A 14,838-nucleotide genomic window follows, 5' to 3' on the forward strand; every position below is an offset into this window, starting at 1 on the left:
GACACACTACACTGTCTGTACCTTTAAAGATACACTACACTGCTGTACCTTTAAAGATACACTACACTGTATGTACCTTTAAAGATACACTACACTGTCTGTACCTTTAAAGATACACTACACTGTCTGTACCTTTAAAGATACACTACGCTGTCTGTACCTTTAAAGATACACTACACTGTCTGTACCTTTAAAGACACACTACACTGTCTGTACCTTTAAAGATACACTACGCTGTCTGTACCTTTAAAGATACACTACACTGTCTGTACCTTTAAAGACGCACTACACTGCTGTACCTTTAAAGATACACTACACTGTCTGTACCTTTAAAGATACACTACACTGTCTGTACCTTTAAAGACACACTACACTGCTGTACCTTTAAAGATACACTACACTGTCTGTACCTTTAAAGATACACTACACTGTCTGTACCTTTAAATATACACTACACTGTCTGTACCTTTAAAGATACACTACACTGCTGTACCTTTAAAGATACACTACACTGTCTGTACCTTTAAAGATACACTACACTGTCTGTACCTTTAAAGATACACTACACTGTCTGTACCTTTAAATATACACTACACTGTCTGTACCTTTAAAGACACACTACACTGTCTGTACCTTTAAATATACACTACACTGCTGTACCTTTAAAGATACACTACACTGTCTGTACCTTTAAAGACACACTACACTGTCTGTACCTTTAAAGACACACTACACTGTCTGTACCTTTAAAGATACACTACACTGTCTGTACCTTTAAAGATACACTACACTGTCTGTACCTTTAAAGATACACTACACTGCTGTACCTTTAAAGATACACTACACTGTCTGTACCTTTAAAGATACACTACACTGTCTGTACCTTTAAAGACACACTACACTGTCTGTACCTTTAAAGATACACTACACTGTCTGTACTTTTAAAGATACACTACACTGTCTGTACCTTTAAAGATACACTACACTGTCTGTACCTTTAAAGACACACTACACTGTCTGTACCTTTAAAGATACACTACGCTGTCTGTACCTTTAAAGATACACTACACTGTCTGTACCTTTAAAGACGCACTACACTGCTGTACCTTTAAAGATACACTACACTGTCTGTACCTTTAAAGATACACTACGCTGTCTGTACCTTTAAAGATACACTACACTGTCTGTACCTTTAAAGACACACTACACTGCTGTACCTTTAAAGATACACTACACTGTCTGTACCTTTAAAGATACACTACACTGTCTGTACCTTTAAAGATACACTACACTGTCTGTACCTTTAAAGATACACTACACTGCTGTACCTTTAAAGATACACTACACTGTCTGTACCTTTAAAGATACACTACACTGTCTGTACCTTTAAAGATACACTACACTGTCTGTACCTTTAAAGACACACTACACTGTCTGTACCTTTAAAGATACACTACACTGTCTGTACTTTTAAAGATACACTACACTGTCTGTACCTTTAAAGATACACTACACTGTCTGTACCTTTAAAGATACACTACACTGCTGTACCTTTAAAGATACACTACACTGTCTGTACCTTTAAAGATACACTACACTGCTGTACCTTTAAATATACACTACACTGTCTGAACCTTTAAAGATGCATTAAACTCTTTGTACCTTTAAAGATACACTACACTGTCTAAACCTTTAAAGATACACTACACTGTCTGTACCTTTAAAGATACACTACACTGTCTGTACCTTTAAAGATACACTACACTGTCTGTACCTTTAAAGATACACTACACTGTCTGTACCTTTAAAGATACACTACACTGTCTGTACCTTTAAATATACACTACACTGTCTGTACCTTTAAAGACACACTACACTGTCTGTACCTTTAAAGATACACTACACTGCTGTACCTTTAAAGATACACTACACTGTATGTACCTTTAAAGATACACTACACTGTCTGTACCTTTAAAGATACACTACACTGTCTGTACCTTTAAAGATACACTACGCTGTCTGTACCTTTAAAGATACACTACACTGTCTGTACCTTTAAAGACACACTACACTGTCTGTACCTTTAAAGATACACTACGCTGTCTGTACCTTTAAAGATACACTACACTGTCTGTACCTTTAAAGACGCACTACACTGCTGTACCTTTAAAGATACACTACACTGTCTGTACCTTTAAAGATACACTACACTGTCTGTACCTTTAAAGATACACTACACTGTCTGTACCTTTAAAGACACACTACACTGCTGTACCTTTAAAGATACACTACACTGTCTGTACCTTTAAAGATACACTACACTGTCTGTACCTTTAAATATACACTACACTGTCTGTACCTTTAAAGATACACTACACTGCTGTACCTTTAAAGATACACTACACTGTCTGTACCTTTAAAGATACACTACACTGTCTGTACCTTTAAAGATACACTACACTGTCTGTACCTTTAAATATACACTACACTGTCTGTACCTTTAAAGACACACTACACTGTCTGTACCTTTAAATATACACTACACTGCTGTACCCTTAAAGATACACTACACTGTCTGTACCTTTAAAGACACACTACACTGTCTGTACCTTTAAAGACACACTACACTGTCTGTACCTTTAAAGATACACTACACTGTCTGTACCTTTAAAGATACACTACACTGCTGTACCTTTAAAGATACACTACACTGCTGTACCTTTAAAGATACACTACACTGTCTGTACCTTTAAAGACACACTACACTGTCTGTACCTTTAAAGATACACTACACTGTCTGTACTTTTAAAGATACACTACACTGTCTGTACCTTTAAAGATACACTACACTGTCTGTACCTTTAAAGACACACTACACTGTCTGTACCTTTAAAGATACACTACGCTGTCTGTACCTTTAAAGATACACTACACTGTCTGTACCTTTAAAGACGCACTACACTGCTGTACCTTTAAAGATACACTACGCTGTCTGTACCTTTAAAGATACACTACACTGTCTGTACCTTTAAAGACACACTACACTGCTGTACCTTTAAAGATACACTACACTGTCTGTACCTTTAAAGATACACTACACTGTCTGTACCTTTAAAGATACACTACACTGTCTGTACCTTTAAATATACACTACACTGCTGTACCTTTAAAGATACACTACACTGTCTGTACCTTTAAAGATACACTACACTGTCTGTACCTTTAAAGACACACTACACTGTCTGTACCTTTAAAGACACACTACACTGTCTGTACCTTTAAAGATACACTACACTGTCTGTACTTTTAAAGATACACTACACTGTCTGTACCTTTAAAGATACACTACACTGTCTGTACCTTTAAAGATACACTACACTGCTGTACCTTTAAAGATACACTACACTGTCTGTACCTTTAAAGATACACTACACTGCTGTACCTTTAAAGATACACTACACTGCTGTACCTTTAAATATACACTACACTGTCTGAACCTTTAAAGATGCATTAAACTCTTTGTACCTTTAAAGATACACTACACTGTCTAAACCTTTAAAGATACACTACACTGTCTGTACCTTTAAAGATACACTACACTGTCTGTACCTTTAAAGATACACTACACTGTCTGTACCTTTAAAGATACACTACACTGTCTGTACCTTTAAATATACACTACACTGTCTGTACCTTTAAAGACACACTACACTGTCTGTACCTTTAAATATACACTACACTGCTGTACCTTTAAAGATACACTACACTGTCTGTACCTTTAAAGATACACTACACTGTCTGTACCTTTAAAGATACACTACACTGTCTGTACCTTTAAAGATACACTACACTGCTGTACCTTTAAAGATACACTACACTGTCTGTACCTTTAAAGATACACTACACTGCTGTACCTTTAAATATACACTACACTGTCTGAACCTTTAAAGATGCATTAAACTCTCTGTACCTTTAAAGATACACTACACTGCTGTACCTTTAAATATACACTACACTGTCTGAACCTTTAAAGATGCATTAAACTCTCTGTACCTTTAAAGATACACTACACTGTCTAAACCTTTAAAGATACACTACACTGCTGTACCTTTAAAGATACACTACACTGTCTGTACCTTTAAAGATACACTACACTGTCTGTACCTTTAAAGATACACTACACTGTCTGTAGCTTTAAAGACACACTACACTGTCTGTACTTTTAAAGATACACTACACTGTCTGTACCTTTAAAGATACACTACACTGTCTGTACCTTTAAATATACACTACACTGCTGTACCTTTAAAGATACACTACACTGTCTGTACCTTTAAAGATACACTACACTGTCTGTACCTTTAAAGATACACTACGCTGTCTGTACCTTTAAAGATACACTACACTGTCTGTACCTTTAAAGACACACTACACTGCTGTACCTTTAAAGATACACTACACTGTCTGTACCTTTAAAGATACACTACACTGTCTGTACCTTTAAAGATACACTACACTGTCTGTACCTTTAAAGATACACTACACTGCTGTACCTTTAAAGATACACTACACTGTCTGTACCTTTAAAGATACACTACACTGTATGTACCTTTAAAGATACACTACACTGTCTGTACCTTTAAAGACACACTACACTGTCTGTACCTTTAAATATACACTACACTGCTGTACCTTTAAAGATACACTACACTGTCTGTACCTTTAAAGATACACTACACTGTCTGTACCTTTAAAGACACACTACACTGTCTGTACCTTTAAAGATACACTACACTGTCTGTACCTTTAAAGATACACTACACTGTCTGTACCTTTAAAGATACACTACACTGCTGTACCTTTAAAGATACACTACACTGTCTGTACCTTTAAAGATACACTACACTGTCTGTACCTTTAAAGACACACTACACTGTCTGTACCTTTAAAGATACACTACACTGTCTGTACTTTTAAAGATACACTACACTGTCTGTACCTTTAAAGATACACTACACTGTCTGTACCTTTAAAGATACACTACACTGCTGTACCTTTAAATATACACTACACTGTCTGAACCTTTAAAGATGCATTAAACTCTTTGTACCTTTAAAGATACACTACACTGTCTAAACCTTTAAAGATACACTACACTGTCTGTACCTTTAAAGATACACTACACTGTCTGTACCTTTAAAGATACACTACACTGTCTGTACCTTTAAAGATACACTACACTGTCTGTACCTTTAAAGACACACTACACTGTCTGTACCTTTAAATATACACTACACTGCTGTACCTTTAAAGATACACTACACTGTCTGTACCTTTAAAGATACACTACACTGTCTGTACCTTTAAAGACACACTACACTGTCTGTACCTTTAAAGATACACTACACTGTCTGTACCTTTAAAGATACACTACACTGTCTGTACCTTTAAAGATACACTACACTGCTGTACCTTTAAAGATACACTACACTGTCTGTACCTTTAAAGATACACTACACTGTCTGTACCTTTAAAGACACACTACACTGTCTGTACCTTTAAAGATACACTACACTGTCTGTACTTTTAAAGATACACTACACTGTCTGTACCTTTAAAGATACACTACACTGTCTGTACCTTTAAAGATACACTACACTGCTGTACCTTTAAATATACACTACACTGTCTGAACCTTTAAAGATGCATTAAACTCTTTGTACCTTTAAAGATACACTACACTGTCTAAACCTTTAAAGATACACTACACTGTCTGTACCTTTAAAGATACACTACACTGTCTGTACCTTTATAGATACACTACACTGTCTGTACCTTTAAAGATACACTACACTGTCTGTACCTTTAAAGACACACTACACTGTCTGTACCTTTAAATATACACTACACTGCTGTACCTTTAAAGATACACTACACTGTCTGTACCTTTAAAGATACACTACACTGTCTGTACCTTTAAAGATACACTACACTGTCTGTACCTTTAAAGATACACTACACTGTCTGTACCTTTAAAGATACACTACACTGCTGTACCTTTAAATATACACTACACTGTCTGAACCTTTAAAGATGCATTAAACTCTCTGTACCTTTAAAGATACACTACACTGTCTAAACCTTTAAAGATACACTACACTGTCTGTACCTTTAAAGATACACTACACTGTCTGTACCTTTAAAGATACACTACACTGTCTGTACCTTTAAAGATACACTACACTGCTGTACCTTTAAAGATACACTACACTGTCTGTACCTTTAAAGATACACTACACTGTCTGTACCTTTAAAGACACACTACACTGTCTGTACCTTTAAATATACACTACACTGCTGTACCTTTAAAGATACACTACACTGTCTGTACCTTTAAAGATACACTACACTGTCTGTACCTTTAAAGATACACTACACTGTCTGTACCTTTAAATATACACTACACTGCTGTACCTTTAAAGATACACTACACTGTCTGTACCTTTAAAGATACACTACACTGTCTGTACCTTTAAAGATACACTACACTGTCTGTACCTTTAAAGATACACTACACTGCTGTACCTTTAAAGATACACTACACTGTCTGTACCTTTAAAGATACACTACACTGCTGTACCTTTAAATATACACTACACTGTCTGAACCTTTAAAGATGCATTAAACTCTCTGTACCTTTAAAGATACACTACACTGTCTAAACCTTTAAAGATACATTAAACTCTCTGTACCTTTAAAGATACACTACACTGTCTAAACCTTTAAAGATACACTACACTGCTGTACCTTTAAAGATACACTACACTGCTGTACCTTTAAAGATACACTACACTGTCTGTACCTTTAAAGATACACTACACTGTCTGTACCTTTAAAGATACACTACACTGTCTGTACCTTTAAAGACACACTACACTGTCTGTACCTTTAAAGATACACTACACTGTCTGTACCTTTAGTGACAGTAATGTACCTGCACCGTACCTTTATTCTGAGAGGGTTAAATGCTAAAATCCAGTGTTAGTGTAAAAGCACAGAAACATGAGCTGCTGTTAATTTGCAGCTGAGGCTCGACTCATGGTGGTCCTGCTTTTCGCGAGTTTGGGGGGCGGGGGGAGTCTGGGGTGGGGGTTAAGAGCTGTTCTCCGGCTAATGCTGCTCATTACTAATTCACCACCATTGATCGGGAGGTGAGGGGCTGAGCGGAGATCAGGTAACTGTAAACACAAACCGCTAGCTCACACTAAACACAGTCACAAAAATCAGAATTCAGCTTCCAGTCAGTGGCGAGGTTCTCCTGCAGCTGCATCCAGAACCTCCAGGTCCATTACCCAGGACTGGGTCCAGAACTTCACGGTTCAACACAGGGAAGGGATTCCAGAACCTCCAAGTCTATAATATTTGACTGCATCATCCAGATCCTCCGGGTTCAGTACCCAGGGCTGTGTACAGAACTCTCTCTCTCTCTCTCTCTCTCTCTCTCTCTCTCTCTCAGTATTGACATTCTCCTCGTTTTTCCTGCTGCTGAGCGAGGTCCGGAGTGTTGTGTATGAATAATGCAGGACAGCGCGCCACAGAGCTGACAAACACTGCTGCCATCATAATTGAGACTATTGAAAAAACAATAGCAGTTGGGTCAATACCTCGGCAGAGACTAGAGGGGCAGGACCCCCTGACCTCACGCAGGCACACGCAGCGGATAGTGGCGTGTGCTTCTCTGTTGATTTAGTGCCCACTAGAACTTCACTACTGGCCATATTTCATCTGCGTGGAACAGTAGTTCCACACTAGGACGTGTTCTTCATAGTACACTTTAGAAATATGCATCAAATAAGTATTTATATACGGCGACACGGTGGTGCAGCAGGTAGTGTCACAGTCACACAGCTCTAGGGGCCTGGAGGTTGTGGGTTCGATTCCCGCTCCGGGTGACTGTCTGTGAGGAGTGTGGTGTGTTCTCTCTGTGTCTGCGTGAGTTTCCTCCGGGTGACTGTCTGTGAGGAGTGTGGTGTGTTCTCTCTGTGTCTGCGTGGGTTTCCTTCGGGTGACTGTCTGTGAGGAGTGTGGTGTGTTCTCTCTGTGTCTGCGTGGGTTTCCTTCGGGTGACTGTCTGTGAGGAGTGTGGTGTGTTTTCCCTGTGTCTGTGTGGGTTTCCTCCGGGTGACTGTCTGTGAGGAGTGTGGTGTATTCTCTCTGTGTCTGTGTGGGTTTCCTCCGGGTGACTGTCTGTGAGCAGTGTGGTGTGTTTTCCTTGTGTCTGTGTGGGTTTCCTCCGGGTGACTGTCTGTGAGGAGTGTGGTGTGTTTTATCTGTGTCTGCGTGGGTTTACTCCAGGTGACTCTCTGTGAGGAGTGTGGTGTGTTTTCTCTGTGTCTGCGTGGGTTTCATCTGGGTGACTGTCTGTGAGGAGTGTGGTGTGTTCTCTGTGTCTGCGTGGGTTTCCTTCGGGTGACTGTCTGTGAGGAGTGTGGTGTGTTCTCTCTGTGTCTACGTGGGTTTCCTTCGGGTGACTGTCTGTGAGGAGTGTGGTGTGTTCTCCCTGTGTCTGTGTGGGTTTCCTCCAGGTGACTGTCTGTGAGGAGTGTGGTGTGTTCTCTCTGTGTCTGCGTGGGTTTCCTTCGGGTGACTGTCTGTGAGGAGTGTGGTGTTTTCTCTCTGTGTAAACACTCATTTCAGATCTGAGCTCATCCACAGATGTCTGCATCCATCTCTCCACTGTGGGTCTGAAAAAATGTGCCCCTGGTCCAGTAACAAATTGTATTTCTAATATCTAACTAAAGAAACACACACAGGGGTCCTAAAATATGCTCTAAATATAGATTTTGAATGTTCACCTGAGTTTCTGGCAACTCAGTTTTACAAATTAGGCCTAAGACCTGCACCTCACCCTAAACCTAAACTTAACCTGAAACATTAGGGTTACGCTTAATGATCGACTACTTTACAGAACCAGTCACAACTAATCAGAACATGGTCCTTTCAGCCATACCCTATATTTACTAATGTCCTAATCTGGAGATCTGTTTTAGATCCACCCAGGTTCTGCCACATTAACACCCTGCTGCTGCTGTAGATGTGAAGACACCTGGTTCCATTCACACTCACTGTTAACAATTTTAATATGCTTCAACATCATTCACGACAAATGAAATGTGAAAATGTGAAACATGCTTTAATCAGCATCACTCATCTGTTAAACCAAATATATTCTCTGCATTGAAAGCATCTGTGACAGTGTACACAAACACACTGCTCCAGGGCACCTTAGCTGTGGATGTTGATGGAAGATAGAGTGTTGCTCCTTCACAACACACCCCCAGGCCCCTACTTTCCTGCCGCCCAGGGAATTCAGCCGGCAACTTTACGCTTCCAAACAAGCTGTCATCTGTGCTCTCATATCCCACCACACCATCACAAGCTGCTTCCAATTTGATACATAATCTGCTGCATCCACTCTTTATAAACACACACACATACACACACACACACACACACACACACACATACACAAACAACCACACCAGTTTACCTCTATATTTATAATATGTCATTCTGTATGTATCCTCATGTTAATTCATTCATTCATTCATTGTCTGTAACCCTTATGCAGTTCAGGGCGGCGGTGGGTCGGGAGCCTACCCAGAATCACTGGGTGCAATACCGGAACACACCCTGGAGGGGGCACCAGCCTTCACAGGATGACACACACTTACACCTATGGACACTTTTGAGTCTCCAATCACCTACCAACGTGTTTTTTTTTTTGGAGTGTGGGACATGGAATTCATTGTGTAGCAGATACATGGTGAATACAAGATTCTAATTCTGATTTGTTTCTCAGCAATTGCATAAATAAATTTCCCCTTCAGTGTAAGGGTCTTGTTCAGGGTGGGGCAGCCAGGGTGGGGCGAGGGACTCTGGGTTTTTATTAATGACCAAAAGATAGTCCAGAGAAAAACAGTGGTCAACAGAAATAGAGAAATGTCAGACTGTGTTCCAGAACCTCTATAAATCCTCTAAGACCCATCACCTCCACCGGGAGCCATTAAAGACATGAGTGGTCATCTCCAAACAACAGCTGCCGGAGATATATTTCCCCACAACCACAGCTGGATTTATTAGGACATGGAGTCCTCAGACATCTGGACAGTCCCCTCCACATCTTCCACTGAGGAGCTGGACCTCCACAGCCAGCTGATGATCACTGAAGAACATTATCTGCTGATCCCTCATCCCTGCTGACAGTCCCAGCAATCAATGGGACCTTCTCAGGGCGGAGACGGACATTTCTCAGCGCCGATGGCTGGACGTTAATGGTGGAGATGTATAAATGGTCCGACCAAGCCCTCAATCCATGGCCCCAGCTGGAGATCAGTAATTAGGTGGTGAGTGCAGGCCGAGTGGTAGCCGTACTCTCCATGTAATCGTTTATGCTTTAAAGCATGGCGTTAAAAAGAAGAACTAGGAAAAATCGACCCTAATTTAACACTAATGAGCTCCACAGTGGATGAAGAATGTGGCTGGAGCTTCCTCTCACAGCGGAGGAGACCACAGTTCAGATCTGGTCTACTGGCTCTGGCCGAGTGTGAACTAACTCTGTACAACACCGTCATAATTAAACACAACTTCATTTAATTCGCTGAACTCGCCCCGAGTTTCTCCTGAAATCAGAGCGGTACAGTTCCATCCTTTCCACTCTCTCAGCTCCACTCTCCACACTGTTCACTCTGCAGTTCTACAGCCTGCAGTCCATCTATTTCTCTGAAAACATAATTTACCTCAAACAATAAAAGAACATCAATCCTCCAGTCACCACTTACACAAACACCAACAGACACACATTAAAACATCAATCCATCAAGCCACCTTCACAGCTTCTAAAACTACCCTTTTCATGGGGAAGGGTTCTTCAGATTGATGGATAATGTGCTATAGATGGTTCTATTCAGCACCTTATGATAATGGTTTGTCTATTGTTACAATGTCAAGTTTGTTTAAATAGAAGAACTGTTTTGGTGTCCTGTAGACAGTGTCATGTGAGCGGCATCCTGTGGGCAGAGTCCTGTAGACAGTGACTTGTGGGCAGTGTTGTGTGCAGTGTCCTTCAGACAGTTCTCTCTGGGCAGTGCTGTGTGCAGTGTCCTGTGGGCAGTGCTGTGGGCAATGTCCTGTGGGCAGTGCTGTGCAGTGTCATGTAGGCAGTGTCCTGTGAGGGGCATCCTGTGGGCAGTGTCCTGTATGCAGTGTCCTGTAGACAGTGTCCTGTAAGGGGCATCCTGTGGGCAGTGTCCTGTAGACAGTGACTTGTGGGCTGTGTTGTGTGCAGTGTCCTGTGAGCAGTGTCCTGTAAACAGTGTTGTGTGAGTGGCATCCTGTGGGCAGTGTCCTGTCGGCAGCATCCTGTGGGCAGTGATTTGTGGGCAGTGTCCTGTAGACAGTGCTCTCTGGGCAGTGTTGTGTGCAGTGTCCTGTGGTCAGTGTCCTGTGGGCAGTACGGTGCAGTGTCCTGTAGACAGTGTCCTGTGAGCGGCATCCTGAGGGCAGTGTCCCATAGACAGTGACCTGTGGGCAGTATTGTGTACAGTGTCCTGTGAGCAGTGTCCCGTAGACAGTGACCTGTGGGCAGTATTATGTACAGTGTCCTGTGAGCAGTGTCCCATAGACAGTGACCTGTGGGCAGTATTACGTACAGTGTCCTGTGAGCAGTGTCCTGTAGACAGTGACCTGTGGGCAGTATTATGTACAGTGTCCTGTGAGCAGTGTCCCATAGACAGTGACCTGTGGGCAGTATTACGTACAGTGTCCTGTGAGCAGTGTCCTGTAGACAGTGACCTGTGGGCAGTTTTGTGGGCAACGTCCTGTGGGCAGTGCTGTGTGCGGTAAGGGAAATATAGGATTAACCAGAAGTGCCTGTGGTTCCACTGATGTTCTTTTGGAGAACCTTCTAGAAACCTTAAGACAAACTCACAGCACCTGAGGGTCTCAGACGTGAGTTACCACTTCATCGTCATCAGTGCTCTTAAACTCTTAAGTGTCAGACAGACTGCATACTTGAAGAGAGCTCTCCTCTGTGGTTTTATAGAGCCTCGTATCCAAGAGAGAGTTTAGCTGAGGCTACCACACCTCAGCAGCAAGCACAAGGCTGCAGTGTGAGCCCTGCTTTACCCATTAGGCTTTATGGACAGCCACATACTTTTATTAGTGGGTTAATGGTATTTAAAGAGGGAGTGGAGGTCTAAATCCTCATTCTGAAAGCACCATCGCTGCCGAGGTCAGGTCTATTTGCAGAAACACTGAGTCTCCGGCGCAGCCTCGTGTTCCTCTGATATTTCTGTGAATAAATATCTTGGACCTGAATAAATATTTAGTGCTGCAGTGTGGTTCAGTTTGAGCAAAGCATCACAGACAACAGGAATCACAAGTCAGGAGTCACACTCAACATTTCTGAGCTCTAGACACAGACATGGCTTTAAACCAGGGGTTAATGAGTATAAAGAAGTGTGATAATCCTCTGAAATGTGTTCATAGGAGAAACATTTAATCGAGTTACTGAAGATTTAGATGATTATTATCACTGACTCTTTTTTATGATTTTATTAAACAGCAGCGAATAACAATGTTTATAAACGACACTGATTTAGATTTAAGTTCAGTGACGGTGGCAGTCCTTATGAACAATGTTCCTCAATGAAGAATAATATTAAGGCATCACACGACTATTACTACTGCTAACAACAACAACAACAAATATAATAACAATAATATTATAATTCATTAATATGAAATAAGTGTTATGGACCATTAATGAATGATTAACAAATATATTAATGAATTAATTAAATGTCTGTGACCCTTATCCAGTTCAGGGTTTCACTGGGAATCACTGGAATCACTGGGAACACTCCCTGGAGGGGGACAATGAATATAATATTTTCAGTAATAATTAAATATTTATTTTATTTTAATTGTAATTCTAATTGTAATGGTAAATGGTATATATTTATATATATATTACTCTATATTTTACTTAAACGTTTATTAACTTATTTTACATTTTTATATATTTATTTCATCAAAAGTATTATTATTTCACATCGTATCCTACACATACAAAAACAATACACTAAGATATGTTTGAATCATAGAAATAAAGATATTTCACTGTGGCTTTTTAAACCAGTGTCCGGACGTCAAAAGAAACAGAACAATTAAATCATATTAAATCATAAGCTAATATTAAATTATCTTTAAAACTACCACTTAAAGCAAATAAACAAACAAAACAATTCCCGAATAAATCAGAACAGCATCTGTGTTTGTGTAATCGATAATGAAACAAATAATCATTGCAATTTGGCTGGTGTGTGTGTGTGTGAGAGAGAGAGAGAGAGAGAGAGAGAGAGAGAGAGAGAGAGAGAGAAAGAGAGAGAGAGAGAGAGAGAGAGAGAGAAAGAGAGAGAGAGAGAGAGAGAGAGAGAGAAAGACAGTTGGACTCAATATTCGTCCAAGTTCAATTTTGAAACATAAAAACTACTTGTAAACAACACTCACACTATAAAACCTGGGTATATATAAAAAAAAAGTGCATTTAAATGAAAAATGGATTAAAAATTAGTTCACCATCACATACAGAACACACCCCTCCCCCACAGCACCACACCTCCTCAAACACCTCCAGAGTTTTCATGCACTTATAAAAATTAAAATCAATAAAAATCCTTGATCTCACCAGTCTGATAAAAACCCTTATGACCTCACTGTCAGTGTCCTGTTCCACCTTGTTTTTTCGACTGATGTAAATGGCCAGTTTCGCTTGACCAAGGATAAAATTCAACAATTGGCACTTGGCCCTCTCCTTCTTGTTGTATTTAAAACCCAGGATAAAAGTGTGCATGGTAAAAATCACATTAAAAGCCATAAAAGCTGTCTGTAAAAAATCAAAAAGGGGACGTAGCCTAAAACATCTCATAAAAGCGTGAAAGACAGTTTCCCTCTGTGTGCAAAAAGGGCAAACTGGTGCAACCTCAGGGTTTAAAACAGAGATAAAAGAGTTGACAGGTAAAATCCCATGTAAAACCCTCCACTGGAGGTCAGCAGCTCTTTTTGTTAACGGTGGCTTGTACAACGCTCTCCACTCAGGCTTTACATTATCACCCAGAGATAGAACCTCCCTCCACGGCGTGTCCACCCTCCCATTCAGTCTCTTTTTGTTTAGCGCTTTTACGCATGCTCTGTACAGCAGCTTCCCGGATGCCCTGTCCAACTTCATACAGGACTCCCCCTTACACTCCAGCAGGGGCCCCTCGCAGTCCTCCAGGTCAGGGGCCAGGATGAGAGCAGGAAAGGGGTCGTCCTCTGCAGGCCTAGTCACCCCTGCACCGTAGTCTATCAACACCCTAAGTTCCTCAGGGGTCAACGCTGTCCTCCACTTGCACAGAGACCGAGATACCACGCGCAGAGACCTCAGGCCTAACCGTGCAGTCAGTCTCTCTGTACCGGAAAGATCAGGTCCCGCAGTGTCCACCAGTTGTCGCAGTGTGGTGACCCCCGAAGAAACCAAGACTCTGGTCAGTGCAGGAGTCGACAGGCCTGAAATGTCCATCCGGGCGCCGTGAAGCAGAGGTTCCTCCAGCAGCCAGTGCAGCGTTGTACTCTCTGGTCCTTTGACTTTAAAAAACTCCATATTTTAAAAAGCCCACGATAAAATGCAGGTAAACCAGCAGTGTCCAGTACTTTGGGTTCATTAAAAACAGGGTCCTGTCCATCCCCAGGCCTCCCACTGTGTGCAGGATCCTGCAGGCTACCTCCCTCCAAACC

At 41.0% G+C, this 14,838-nt stretch overlaps 1 protein-coding gene across 2 annotated transcripts in view; it reads right to left on the reverse strand.

Moving 5' to 3' along the window:
- macrod2 (mono-ADP ribosylhydrolase 2) overlaps positions 1-14,838 on the reverse strand; it is a 1,000,902-nt gene that overhangs the window by 573,616 nt on the left and 412,448 nt on the right. The window lies entirely within an intron of this gene.

Source organism: Hoplias malabaricus, chromosome 8, assembly GCF_029633855.1.
Source record: "Hoplias malabaricus isolate fHopMal1 chromosome 8, fHopMal1.hap1, whole genome shotgun sequence".
Taxonomy (NCBI): Eukaryota; Metazoa; Chordata; class Actinopteri; order Characiformes; family Erythrinidae; genus Hoplias; species Hoplias malabaricus.